Genomic DNA, 15,342 nt, shown 5'->3' with positions numbered 1-15,342 from the left:
GTGTCCCAATGTAGTCCCCAATAGAGATGGAGGCAATCCCCCAACTGCTCTGCAAAATGTGGTCAGACTGCTTTTTTAAGTTGGTCCCTGATCCCATTCCTCTTCATTGGGCAGTACCTCCCAACCAGGATCTCCAGCCACCCCCACTGGGGTCCTCTGGCCAACAGAGATTTGCAACCTCCCTGGGACAGAGCTCCCAGAGGAAGGGGCAGGCCACCATCTTTGCTGTTTGGTGACTTAACCATTCCTGCCTTCAGGCTTTGAGTGTCTGAGGTGATCAGGGGCTGAAGCAGACCTACAGCACAGCACAGCACAGTCACTCTACAAAAATGTGTCCAGACTGCTTTTTAAAGCAGGCCCCAGATTCCATTCCTCCTCAGTGGGTTGGACTTCCCAACCAGGGTCTTCAGTCACCTCCCCCAGGTACATTCAGGCTGGCATCATGGTTCATAACTTCCTGGGGTGAAAATCCCAGAGGAAGAGTCAGACTGCCATCTTTGCTGTTTTGCAGGCTTCACTGGTGATATCTTTGGGTACTGGAAAACCTGAGGTAACTAGGGACTGGAGTGGACCCCTAAGGATACCCCAGCAGCCCTACAGAAAAGTGGCCAGACTGTTACATGAGTGTCCGTTTTCATATCTCCTCACTGGGAAGGTACTCTAGGTCTGGAACTCTAGCCACCCATCACTAGAGCTATTGAGTCAGTAGTAATTCGGCAACTCCCTGGATAGAGCTTCCAGGGGCAACTGAAAGCTTCTCTGTCACTGCATCTGCCACAGTCCTTGCTCCGCTTGGACTAATGAAGGAACAAAGACTCTAAGTGTCTTATCCACACCTCCAACAAGTTGCAGTCAGCCCAAGAAAAGACCAGCCCATCTACCATGGGTCCCACACACCCCTACTGCTCATCACCAGACAGGGAACTCCTGGCTTGGACCCATAGCACAGACCTTCCATTCTGGAGTGATTGCACTGTCTGATTGCTGACCTGCATCTCTCTGGGATGGAGCCTCCAGGCAAAAGCAAAAGATCCTTTGCCACAACCACTACTAAGGTCCCTTCCTCTGCTACCTCCAAGCTGGGGAAGGAACATAAACACTGAGATTGCCCCAGAGCTGCAGTGGGCAGCCTAGGAGTGCCAAGCTGCAATCTATAGCCAGCACTCAACGGGGATAGGAACCCACACTTTCAGAGCGTGAAGAGAGAACATGGCTGCAACTGTGAGGAACCATAGAAGAGCCACAAGACCGAGCAAGAATCTACCAACTGACCAATAAGCCTAAGCGCCACATGTTGAATCACACCCCAAAGCTTCAACACCAAAAATCCCTCACTAACATAAACCTCTCTGAAACCAGATACAAGAAGTCAGCTTCAAATAAAGACCCCACACAAAGCCTCAGTCTGGTGAAGATATCCAAAAAAGAAGTCTGTTGACTGTACTCAATGTAAACTGCAGTTAAATGAACATAAACATGCAGAGATGAGAAAGAACCAAAGCAAGAATCCCTGTAACTCTAATGGCCAGAATGTTATATGTCCTCTAAACAACCACACCGGTTCTTCAACAAGAGTTCTTAACCAGGCTGAACTGGCTGGAATGACAGAAATAGATTTCAGAATATGGATTGGAACAAAGATTATTGAGATTCAGGGGGATAGCAAGGCCCAATCCAAGGAGAATAACAATCACCATAAAGCCATACAGGAGCTGAAAGATGAAATAGCCAGTATAAAAAAGAAACTAATGGGTCAGACAGAGCTGAATAACACAATACAAGAATTTCACAATGCAACCACAGGTATTAACAACAGAAAAAAACCAAGCTGAGGAAAGAATCTCAGAGCTAGAAGACTGATTCTCTGAAATATGACCGTCAGATGACAATAAAGAAAAAAGAATAAGAAGGAATGAACAAAACCTCTGAGAACTATGATATTATGTAAAGAGGTCACATCTATGAATCACTGGCATCCCTGAAAGGAAGCAGGAGAAAGCAAAAAACTTGGAAAACACAATTTAGGATATCATCCATGAAAACTTCCCCAACCTTGCTAAAGATTTAATTCAGGGAATACAGATAACTCCTGAAAGATTCTACCCAAGAAGATTATCCCCAAGGCATATAATTACAGTATTTTCCAAGGCTGAATTGAAAGAATGTTAAAGGCAGAGGGAACAGGTAGATCACTTAAAAAAGGAACTCCATTAGGCTAACCCTGGACCTCTCAGTTGAAACCCTATAGCCAGAAGAGATTGGGGGCTTATATTCAACATTCATAGAGAAAAAATATCTTCAATCAAGAATTTTTTATCCAGCCAAACTAAGCTTCCTAAGTGAAGGAGAAATAAGATCCTCTTCAGATAAGCAAATGTGAGGGAACTCACATTTCCCTCACATTTGCTTATCAACAGTCACCTACTCCTATCTGCCCGGCCAATGTCAGAATAGAATGAAATGTAAGTAAAATTCATGGTGTATCTGGATCCTTTTTGGAGTTGTAGCAAATTCAGCCAAAGTCAGCCAAATCTTTTAAAAATTTTTGTGCAACAAATAGTTCCATATCAACTGACGGAAACTTGGCTGTCAGAAAGCCAAGACCTGCGTTACAAGAGATCTTGAAAGGAGCACTAAATATAGAAAGAAAAGACAGCTACCAGCTAACACAAAAATGCACTTAAATACACAGACCAGTGTCACTATATAGAGTCACAGTTGAAGATCTTGATTAGTCCCATGTATTCCAACCCTCCCCTCAATGGGGTCCAGATTGCATCTACTGTTCTGAACACCCTAGGTTTGTGAAAACAATGGTTGTAAGAAGTGAAAGTCATGGCCGACTGCATCATTAGCATGCAGACTCAGCTGGTCTTCAACCTCAAGAAGAAGGGTTCCACTCACAACTGGCAACACACCAATGACCAAATTGGCATGTCTTGTTTCATAGAGCTAAAGCCTGAACAGGTGGAGTGGTTGACCAAGGAGTTCTCCATCTACATGACAAAGGACCGCCACATCTCTGTGGCAGGGGTCACCATTGGCAACATGGGCTACCTTGACCATTCCACTCACCAGGTCACCAAGTAATGCCCCTGGTTGAGGAAACAGGGACAACCTTTCTGTCTTCAGCCTCTGCTATTGGGAGCTTCACACAGAGGATGAGAAAGGGTGGATGGTGGTGAGTGGATCATTTCTTTCAACCACAGTGTGTAACAGTGATTGAATGTTTCTCGGGAAAGAACATGTAGTGACACAGGGCAGAGGCATTTGTGGCTGGCATCTGGAACACTGTGGCTCTAAACCAAACTCTCCCCTGTCCTTTTATCTGCAACTTTTCTCAAAGAGTTTACATGGGAAAGAAAGTCATCAACCAAAAAACCTGCCAATTATGCCATTGTAATATTTCAGAAGCTTTAACTGAAGTTTCAGTTTCCTCATGAGAAATAGCACACATTAGAGGATTTGAGAGAAGACCTAGTTCTGTCATGAACAGTCGGCCTCGTGTCTGTCCTCCCATCAAGGAGCAACCTTATCAACAGAATGCATTGCAGAAATTATGTTTTATAAAAACCAATGAATCTGCTGCCACTACAGCAAGGAAAATAATGTGGTTTCCTGTCTTATTTAAGAAAAAGAGAAGGCTCTCTTTTCTCCCTTGTCATTGCTGTTCTTTTCCTTACACGCAAAGATTTTTAACTAATGCAGATTTTCATTGCATTCTACTGCTTGACTGATAATCAACCCCATCCTGTCTGGATTTATTTAAGAATAAAGAACATAATTTTCTTTTTTTTCTTTTTTCTTTCTTTCTTTTTTTTTTTGAGATGGAGTCTTGCTCAGTTGCCCAGGTTGGAGTGCAGTGGTGCAATCTCTGCTCACTGCAAGCTCCGCCTCCTGGGTTCACGTCATTCTCCTGTCTCAGCCTCCCTAGTAGCTGGGACTACAGGTGCCTGCCACCACGCCAGGCTAATTTTTTGTATTTTAAGTAGAGACAGGGTTCCACTGTGTTATCCAGGATGGTCTTGATCCCCTGACCTTGTGATCTGCCGGCCTCAGCCTCCCAAAGTGCTGGGATTACAGGCGTGAGCCACTGCGCCCGGCCCAAGAACATAATTTTCTGCTGATACCATACCCTCACCTTTCTCAGCAAAGAATAGTGGAGAGTAGATAACTGTACTTTATCTTGGCATCCTCTTGAATGATTGTGTAATCTTCTCTGGTTGGGATGTTGTCTCTGCCCAGTTGGACCTCCTCGCTTTGTTGAATGTGGTTGTGCAGTCACTCATCTCACGCTGTGAGTCCAGCGGTGCAGGGTGGTGCCAGGAAAGAGATATTCTAGGTTTTATGTGCTGCCAGCAGGATTCAGGCTACACCTACTGGAAGGAATCATCATCTGCTCTAATCATGTAGGCTTATTGCGGCCTGGTTTCTCTGTTACAATAAAATTACTGTAGATGCCCCCCCCCCCAAAAAAAAAAGAATTATGAACACAAAGAAGGAAAGAACAGACACTGGGGTCTACTTGAGGGTGGAGAGCAGGAGGAGGGAGAGGAGCAGAAAAGAAAACTATTGAGTACTGAGCTTAATAGCTGGGTGATGAAATAATCTAAGCAAACCCCTGTGACATGAGTTTACCTGTGTAACAAACCTTCACATGTGCCCCCAAACCTAAAATAAAAGTTAAAAATAAAAAACAAGAAAGAAAAGTGAGTGTGCAGGGCACACTAGATACTATACACCTTGAGCTGAGGGCTTCTGTCATTTTTGACTGTCCAACATCTTGTAAATGTACTCTATATTTTTATTGTTTCCCTATGATTGTTCCCCTTTTATGATTGTTCCCTTTGTTAGAATAGTGCTGGCATGTTATCTAGAGTCCACCAAGTGGACCTGCAATTTTGGAGTGAGTCATGTGAGAAAACAGACTGGGTAAAGATGCCAGTGGCTTGGTTTAGGGGTCCATGGTGGAAGCACTGTCACAGAGTGAGTTTCTTCTGGGAATAGTTTTTGGAAAATCAGTCATAAGCTTATTTCTCCAGCTCACTGAGCTACTTAATATCCCATAATATATTTTTTCTGCTTAAACTAGCCAGAGTAGGTTCTATTTTTGCAACAGATACCTATCTGACATTCTGTGGGCTCTAGATAATATTTGTAGGTCTTGACTTTACACTTGCCCCTCATCCCTCACTGGTTATTGAGTGTATCATGTAGTAGAGGGATCAGTTATGTATAACTCATGATATAAAGCAGAGCACAAGTTCATTATCTCCCTCCACTCTGTTATTGTTGATTTAGAGGAGATCATTTTTCCTTACTCCCAGATGGAAACTCCAGTGGAGCCCAAGTCTTTTCTATTTAGGATGTTTAAAATAATAAGTACAGTGCGAAGTTAGTAACTAGAATTATTTTGTAAAATTATTTATTTCAATTTTGTGGGTATATAGTAGATGTACGTATTTATGGGGTGCATGAGATGTTCTGATTCAGGCATGCAATGAATAATAATCACATCATGTAAAATGGGGTATCCATTCTCTCAAGCATTTATCCTTTGTGTTACAAGCAATCCAATTAGACTCTTTTAGTTATTTTAAAATGCACAGTTAAATTATTACTGACTATAGTCGCCTTGTTGTGCTATCAAATACTAGATCTTATTTATTCTTTCTATTTTTTTGTACCCATTAACCATCTCCAGCTTTGCCTCAAACCCCCACTACCCTTCCCAGCCTCTGGTAACCATGCTTCTACTCTCTATCTCCATGAGTTCAATTGTTTTGATTTTTAGATCTCACAAATAAGTGAGAACATGAAATTAGAATTATTATTAAACAGATCTCAAAATGTGACTTAGTTGCGTATCTTCTCCTCCTCTCCCTGTATCAGCCTGTTTCAGCCTGGAAGCCTCTAGTGGGAAGGAGGGATGTGGTTGGTTGCTTCTTACTCTGATCTTCTTTCTTACCCCAGGACTTGCTGACTAGGGAGTATAAAACGGATAGAAAAAGCACCAATTGAATTGAGTGAACAAAGTCAATTTAAACATGACAGATGTTTAAAGCAGAATCTTCCAAGAAGCTATTTTCTGGGTCTTTGGAAGCTATGATCAGGCCTCTCAGCCTTCAGTTTCCTTGTCCTTAGCAGACACTTCTCTAATGTAGATGGTCACTTATGCCTCCTGTAGCTCCTGGTAATGTAATATTCATCTTCAAGTTTTTGCTGCTGAGGTTCTTCTGCCTCTTTAGGTGGCCATATAGGATAAGTCCCCAAGGCTCTTTCTTACACATGGTTCCCATCACCATCCCTTACCCTGACAAAGTTCAGTAGTGTTGTTCCATCTCAATATAACAGCACATGCCCTGTTTCAGCCACCGGGACCATTAGCCCACATTTTGTATTAGGATTCTCATCAGGCCTCAAACCAAAGCCCTATGTCTTTCAACTATAATGGTCATATATTAAGCTCTCTCAGCTGTCCACAGAAGCCAAAAGCCCTCCTGTGTGTAAGATGAGGTGGCAGGCATCCCTTTCTAACATCTTGATATAGCAATAAAAGACAGGTATATGTTTTGTTAAAAATAAAGTGCTTTGAAAATCCAATAAACTGAATTCAACAAACCCATATGCATGGGTAGTAAGCTAGTAATTGGGGATACAGAAATGAAGAAAACATAGCGTTTGCTCCCTGCATAGCAGATTTGTAATTGCAAACAAATAGTTGCAGAATGGCATGTGTCAGGGAGAAACAATCGCATAAATCACCTGCTAGAATGATTTAGCCAGAAGAGAAGATTCTTAAGAATGAGTAATAATATTTTTAAAGGAAAATAAACCATATTAACTAAATGGGAAATGCCTGGATGAATGAGATTGACAGGAAAATATGGGAAATTCTGAAATTGAGAGAGACTATGCTAGGAATTTGGCTCATTGAGGAGGGAGTTTCCTTCAGTTTGCTGCACAGCAGTTTTAGATTGTGACATCTTGTCTTGAGGATACACCTTAAGTGATATCTGGGAGACTCATGGCTTCAGACATCTACATATTTTATTTGGCTTCAAGTATCTGTGTAAGTTTTTGACTGAGAACATCAGTGAATATTGACAAGACTTTTGCTTCTTTAACATTCTCTCAGGGAACGCAAAAGCTAAGGACTAGAAATTCCTTAATGGATAGAATTATTTTCCTTGGATCAGTGTCTCAGGATTCTGAGTTCAGGAATCAGGAGACTTAACAGTTATATTAACCCTAGTAAGGTCAGAGGCTTCATCAAAGGAGAGGCCAGAGGTGAGGCCAGAGGGAAACCTTGTGAAGAAATAATGCTGTGCTCAATTTACATAGGTCTTTAAAATAATCAAAAGGAATATTTGTTATTTCATTTTCTCCTTACAACATGCCTGCAAGATAGGTAGAGACCAGGACTACATTTTTAAAATTCTGAGTAAGTCAACAGTAAAGCTCACAATCTACTGGCCCCAAGTCTAGAGATCTGCAAGAGACCTTACAATAAATGGAATGACTTAAAATAAATGGAATAAACAGGAATTACTGAGGATTATACCTGCAAATTCCTTCCTCTCCTTTTAATCCCCTCCACCTAGTCATCATTTCGGTGCCAAAGTTTTAAAATGAAGCTCAACAAATAGAATAAAGAAAGTAATTTTATATTGGTAAAAGGCATAATTAACCTTAAAGACAAACATATGGAATCTCTAGGCACAGATAAATATGTAAACAAAATATACAGAAAAAATTATCAAAAATTCAGAAAAAACAGAAATACAGTTAGGGTGAGATATTTTAGATGCCACAAGCAGTCTACAACACTTAAAACATTAAAGAAAAATCTGAGCCTTGCTTTCATCATCTGTAAGACAGGGTTAATATTTACTATCAAATATGTTGAGGTTAATACGGTTACTATCAAGTATTTGGGGACACATATGTAAGGCACCAAGTACAACAGTTGTCATGAGTATGTGCTCAATACACAGTACTTTTAAAAAAGTAGAAATTATAGCAGTTTATAGATGTATATACCCCCAAAACATAGAATTTATTTTCTTTCTGATAGCTATAAAACATACATAAAAATGAGACATAAAATCTGAATAAACTAACAACATAAGAAATTCTTCAGATTATGTTGCTCGGTCACAGTGCAATTAAATGAAAGATTATAATAAGTAATGATTTATTGTTCTAACTATTATTGATGCAAGAATTTAAATAAATCACAACTACATCATATGGAAAATGTTTAAAACTCTCCAATATAACTGCAGAAATAACATGTAAGCCAATTAGCAAATAACATATTTGGAGAGAATAACAAAAATAAGAATTCATAGTAAAGAAAAATTTTGGGATAAGGTCACAGAGATGCTCAGAAGTCAATTCAGTCTTCATTGCTTTTACTATTAATATTAAAAATTATAAGATAAAGCATTTCACTTATTTAGAAAGAGAAGACACATCTATTCAAAGTCCTAAGAATATTTTCAGAAATTAAATAACACAAAAGCCAAAAACGATAAATTGTTAAGGAAAAAAAATGTTGAAGTGGAATTAGCAATTCCAAGCATTATAATTACACTTACAAGACTGTGAATTTCATCAAAGAAGAAACTAAAATGAAAAGGAAGAAAAACAGTGTAGAAGAGACTGATTGTTTACCAGGGTTCCCTGAACAAAGACAGGGAATTTATCAGAGGGTTTGGTGGCAGAAGTCTTATTACCTTGGGCTCAGCACTGCAGAGCTTTCTTGCTGAATTTCTTGCTGAATTTCTTGCTGAACATGAACCTTTCTAAGCCAGGCACCCAGAATAGGGAACTCCGCCTGAGACAGAGACAGAGAAGGAGTGGGCAGCTGCCCCTCAGAGTGAGCCCAGTGCATTCGAGAGAGATGAGTTTCTGTGTGTATCTTTTCCATTCCTTCTCTAGTTGGTTTGCAGGTCTGGGTCATGGGAGGCCTACATTATCATCCTCAGGTTACGAGTGAGGAGAAAGAGACAACACTGAGAGCAGGTGAGATTTAACACGGGAGGCGTGTCAAGGGCTGTCATCACTACTGCATGCAGGACTCACTACTGTAGTTATGGTTTAGAGTCAGGACGCTCCACAGGGTGGGTGACTGAATAGGAGAATGCTGAGTCTAGCCACCAAAACCTGCCTCACATGCCTGTAGTCCCGCATGCCAGTGGCTGTCAGGTACTGGATCAGAGTCCGGCTGTGCCACTTCCTTGAAACATTGATGTCTCCAGACCTTACTGGCTGGAAAAAACTGCAGCAGGAAGATGGCCTTACCTCACTTCTAGCTTCCAAGTCTCACAAGAGAGCACAGGCAGAACCGAAGCCACATCCAGGACCCGGGCTGAGAACACCTGGCACATGGAGCCTGTAGCATTCCACAATAACAACAAAACAAAACCCAAAACACAGAAGAAGTTTGGAAACGCATGTTAAGTGCTTATGACCATATTCAGCACAATGTGTTTAGATGTAGGTTTCCTTTTATTTACCTTGTTTGTTTGGGGCTTCCTGAATCTGAGAATCAATGTCTTTTATCAATTCTAGAAAATGTGCCATTATCCACTCAAATGTTGCCTGTCTTCTCTGAGTTCCCACTTTCTCTTGGTTTTGGTCCTCTGAAGACTCCATTCAGCATTACTTTGTTTTTTCCACTGACTCACTAACAAAGGGGCTTTGTTTTAAGGGAGATAATTTACCCAAAATATTAGGTTGTTTTCAACCTTTCAGCTGGACTCCACTGAGTAACATAAATAATAAAAACGGTCCTGAAGTAAAGTCTATTGATTGTACACTTGGTTTTTTCCCCCTTTAGCAATGACAGTTTATTAAAGAACAAAAGCCAGTAGCCTATGGACTGTGAAGTTTACACACTGTCTTTATGGTTTTCATAGAGGTCTAAGGATGATTCATGCTTGCTCAGGTATAGCAAGAAGCCTTTGGACAGTCCTCTATTAAAGCAAACTTCCTTAGGCAAATTCATCTACTGCTCATGTCAAAGAAAGCTTATTGCTCATTAAGGGGGAAAGTAATGCACAGATAATGAAATGTCAGTTCTCAATGACAAGGAACAAGAGAGGGTTTATGTATAGCAGCTTCTAACCCTATCAGTGACATGGATGATTTGGAGACTTTTCCTGAGGGTTGCCAGGCATGAACTATTAATCAGAAATGTAAGTAATATGTCTGAGAGGAAAGCAACAATAAAACTGACCTGTGGCCATTAGACAAGACCAGACGACAAGACTTGACTCCTTACGAGGTCAAATTAGGAAAGAAGTACAAGACAGTTTCCAATAGAGGTAGCTCAAGTAGAGAAACTCTGGCTGCAGTTTCCGAATGTGCAATAAAAGTATCTTTTTCCCTCACTCAAGGGAAAGAAATGAAGGCTACTCCCTGTTACCTAAACCCCTCACATGCATTGTCTCACAGATAGCATGGGGCAAGGGAAATACTGTAGGCCACTGGCACTGATGCATGGCCATATGAACTCAATCCCCTCCAAGTCCTCTCTTCAGGCTACAGTGCATGCATTAAAACAAATTTTGATCCTGCAATGACTCCTTCATTGCCCTCAAAGAAAACCCAAATATGTTATGTAAGATACTGATGGTCTTAACCACTGGATTTTTCTCCATTCCATCAAAGAATTTTGGTTTTCTATGAACATATTGCATTGTTACAAATCTCTGGTCATTGCTTTGGTCTCCTATACTTTAATCCTTCAATCAATAATTCTATGCTCAAGGACTTTTGGGCTTGAGGGGGAAGAGGAAAGAGAGAGAGAGAGAGAGAATGAGAGAGAGGGAAGCCCAACTCTCATGGTTGTCAATGAAAAGAGTCAATGAAAGAGTCTTTGAAGAGTTTTATTCTGAAGTATACGTGGGGACCATGACACAGCCCCAGAAGATCCTGCAAATGTGTGCCCAAGATGGTTGGGCTACAGCTTGGTTTTATACATTTTAGGAAGGCATAAGACATGAATTAATATATGTAAGATGTATAATTGGTTTGGTAGATTCAAAGATTTTCTGATTGGCAATTGGTTGGAAGAGTTATTACCTAAAAATCTGGAATCAGTAGAAAGGAATGTCTGCATTAAAATAGGATGTTGTGCAAACTAAGGTTTTACTATGCAGATGAAACCTCCAAGTGGCAGGCTTCGGAGAGAATAGACAGTAAATGTCTCTAATCAGACCTAACAAGGTGCGACTCTTATTTAATCTCTTCTGGATCAGGGTAGAGACCTAGGAAGGGAAGGGGATTCTCTACAGAATGTAGACTTTCTCCACAAGAAACAGCGTTATAGGGCCGTTTCAAAATATGTCAAAGAAATATATTTTGGGGTAAAATACTTCCATTTCTATCATGGCTTGCTGTCTGTCACATGATGCTGTTATAGAGTCAGGTAAGAATTTGGTGTCTCATTGCTACAAAGAGTCTGTTTTGTCAGGCTTAAGATCTCTGTTTTAATGTTAATGCTGGTTCATTGTGCCTGAATTCCAAAGGGAAAAGGGTACAATGAGGATGTCTGTCCTGCCCCCATTCCACCACCTCATTCCCATCATGGCCAGAACCCAGAACTAGATTATTAGGTTTACTTTGGAATGCCCTTGGCCAAGAGGAGCACCCATCAGTCAGTTGAAAGACTTAGACTTTTACTTTTGGTTTATATGGTAGAAGTTGTAGGATGTCAAATTCAAGAGTTTTCTATATGTTTACCCAAACATATGGAAAACTACTCAGCTAATTCACCCTGAAAGATGGTTGAATAGGAACAACTCCGGTCTGCAGCTCCAAGCGAGATCAATGTAGAAGGTGGGCGATTTCTGCATTTCCAACTGAGGTACCTGGCTCATCTCATTGGGACTGGTTAGACAGTGGGTGAAGCTCATGGAGGGCAAGCTGAGGCAGGGTGGGGTGTCACCTCACCTGGAAAGTACAAGGGGTCAGGGAATTCCCTCCCGTAGCCAAGGGAAACCATGAGGGACTGTGCCAAGAGGAACAGTGCATTCTGGCCCAGATACTATGCTTTTCCCATGGTCTTCACAACCCACAGACCAGGAGATTCCCTCAGGTGCCTACACCACCAGGGCCCTGGGTTTCAAGCACAAAACTAGGTGGCCATTTGGGCAGACACCGAGCTAGCTGCAAAAGTTTTTTTTCATACCCCAGTGGGGATGTGAAATTGAGGCAGTAATTAATAGCCTACCAACCAAAGAAAGCCCAGGACCAGACAGATTCACAGCCAAATTCTACCAGCGATACAAAGAGGAGCTGGTACCATTCCTTCTGAAACTATTGCAAAAAATAGAAAAAGAGGGACTCCTCCCTAACTCACTTTATGAGGCTAGCATCATCCTCATATCAAAACCTGACAGAGATACAACGGAAAAAAAAAAAGAAAATTTCAGGCCAATATCCCTGATGACATCGATGCAAAAATCCTGAATAAAATACTGGCAAACAGAATCCAGCAGCACATCAAAAAGCTTATCTACCACAATCAAGTCAACTTCATCCCTGGGATGCAATGCTGGTTCAATATATGCAAATCAATAAATGTAATCCATCACATAAACAGAACCAATGACAATAACCACATGATTTTCAATAGAAAAGGCCTTTGATAAAATTCAACACCATTTCATGCTAAAAACTCTCAATAAACTAGGTATTGATGGAATGTATCTCAAAATAATAAGAACTATTTATGACAAACCCACAGTCAATATCATACTGAATGGGCAAAAGCTAGAAGCATTCCCTTTGAAAACTGACACAAGACAAGGATGACCTGTCTCACTACTCCTATTCACATAGTATTAGAAGTTCTGTCCAGGACAATCAGGCAAGAGAAAGAAATAAAGGGTATTCAAATATGAAGAGGGGAAGTCAAATTGTCTTTGTTTGCAGATGACATGATTGTATATTTAGAAAACCCCATCATCTCGGCCCAAAATCTCCTTAAGCTGATAAGCAGCTTCAGCAAAGTCTCAGGATACAAAATCAATGTGCAAAAATCACAAGCATTCCTATACACCAATAATAGACAAACAGAGAGACAAATCATGAATGAATTCCTATTCACAATTGCTACAAAGAGAATAAAATACCTAGGAATCCAACTTACAAGGGATTGAAGGGCCTCTTCAAGGAGAGTTACAAATCACTGCTCAAGGAAATAAGAGAGGACACAAACAAATGGAAAAACATTTCATGCTCATGGATAGGAAGAATCAGTATCACGAAAATGGCCATACTGCCCAATGTAATTTGTAGTTTCAATGCTATCCTCATCAAGCTACCATTGACTTTCTTCACAGAATTAGAAAAAGCTACTTTAAATTTCATAGGGAACAAAAAGGCCCATATTGCCAAGAAAATCCTAAGCAAAAAGAACAAAGCTGGAGGCATCATACTACCTGACTTCAAAGTATACTACAAGGCTACAGTAACCAAAACAGCATGGTTCTGAACCAAAATAGCATGGTACTTTACCAAAACAGATATATAGACCAATGGAACAGAACAAAGGCCTCAGAAATAACACCACACATCTACAGCTATCTGATTTTGGCAAACCTGACAAAAACCAGCAATGAGGAAAGGATTCCCTATTTAATAAATGGTGTTGGGAAAACTGGCTAGCCATATGCGGAAAACTGAAACTGGACCCTTTCCTTATACCTTATACAAAAATTAACTGAAGATGGATTAAAGACTTAAACGTAAGACCTAAAACCACAAAAACCCTGGAAGAAAACCTAGGCAATGCCATTCAGGACATAGGCATGAGCAAAGAGTTCATGACTAAAACACCAACAGCAATGGCAACAAAAGTCAATTGACAAAGGGGATCAAATTAAACTAAAGAGCTTCTGCACAGCAAAAGAAACTATCATTAGAGTGAACAGGCAACCTACAGAATGGGAGAACATTTTTGCAATCTATCCATGTGACAAAGGGCTAATATCCAGAATCTATAAGGAACTTAAACAAATTCACATGAAAAAAAACCATCAAAAAGTGGGCAAAGGAAATGAACAGGCACTTCTCAAAAGAAGACATTTATGCGGCCAACAAATATATGAGAAAAAGCTCATCATCACTGGTCATTAAAGAAATGCAAATCAAAACCATGATGAGATACCATCTCATGCCAGTTAGAATGGTGATCATTAAAAAGTCAGGAAGCAACAGATGCTGGAGAAGCTGTGGAGAAATAGGAATGTTTTTACACTGTTGGTGGGAGTGCAAATTAGTTAAACCACCATGGAAGACAGTGTGGTGATTCCTCAAGGATCTAGAACCAGACATACCATTTGACCCAGCAATCCCATTACTGGGTACATACCCAAAGGATTCTAAATCATTCTACTATAAAGACATATGCACATGTATGTTTATTGCAGCACTGTTCACAATAGCGAAAACTTGGAACCAACTGAAATTTCCATCAATGACAGACTGAATAAAGAAAATGTGGCACATATACACCATGGAATACTATGCAGACACAAAAAAGTATGAGTTTATATCCTTTGCAGGGACATGGATGAAGCTGGAAACCATCATTCTCAGCAAACTAACATAGGAACAGAAAATCAAACACCGCATGTTCTTACTCATAAGTGGAAGTTGAACAATGAGAACACATGGACACAGGAAGGGGAACATCACACACCAGGGCCTCTTGGGGGTGGTTAGGGGAGGGATAGCATTAGGAGAAATACCTAATGTAGATGAGAAGTTGATGGGTGCAGCAAGCCACCATGGCACATGTATACCTATGTAACAAACCTGCACTTTCTGCACATGTATCCCAGAACTTAAAGTAAAATAATAACAACAACAACAATAATAATAATAATAATAAATAAAACTACTCATTAGTGAGAGAGGATGAGGCCCATATGCAGAAAAATATATTAAAAAACAGACTGAAAGAGAGTCCTGGCAGCACTTGGTCCACAGTTCCAATTGGGTTTTATTATATTGTTGACTTGGCTGACTCCTTCTTAAGAGATGTGAGTGAGAAGTTACACAGAAATAAGGAAATGAGTTTCTGGTCTCCAGTGAGAGTTCCAGACAGAGCATTCCCTTCTCTATGGTCTTCTTGGAATAGTATATAATTGTAAGGGATAAAGACATCTGTTTATTTCCAGCTTTGTGCCTGACTCATCAATATCCCAAAGAAAGTCTTTAATACATTTAAAAAGTTTTCTATTTTTTAAGGCTAATTTTTTTAAGCAATAAAGTAGGATCCTGAGCTTTCTGAAAATATCTAATAATTTGAATTTGAGAATG

At 40.3% G+C, this 15,342-nt stretch overlaps 1 long non-coding RNA gene across 1 annotated transcript in view; it reads right to left on the bottom strand.

Annotated features, from left to right (window-relative positions):
- LOC135968532 (uncharacterized) overlaps positions 1-9,014 on the bottom strand; it is a 41,112-nt gene extending 32,098 nt beyond the window's left edge. The window contains exon 1 of the long non-coding RNA XR_010583384.1: positions 8,742-9,014. This is a non-coding gene — a long non-coding RNA (uncharacterized lncRNA). The remainder of the gene's footprint in view (positions 1-8,741) is intronic.
- Between the last annotated feature and the right edge of the window lie 6,328 nt (positions 9,015-15,342).

Source organism: Macaca fascicularis, chromosome 1 (assembly GCF_037993035.2).
Source record: "Macaca fascicularis isolate 582-1 chromosome 1, T2T-MFA8v1.1".
In the NCBI taxonomy this organism is placed as follows: domain Eukaryota; kingdom Metazoa; phylum Chordata; class Mammalia; order Primates; family Cercopithecidae; genus Macaca; species Macaca fascicularis.
Note: the sequence above shows the minus strand (reverse complement) of the source record. Positions and strands in the feature narration are given on the sequence as shown.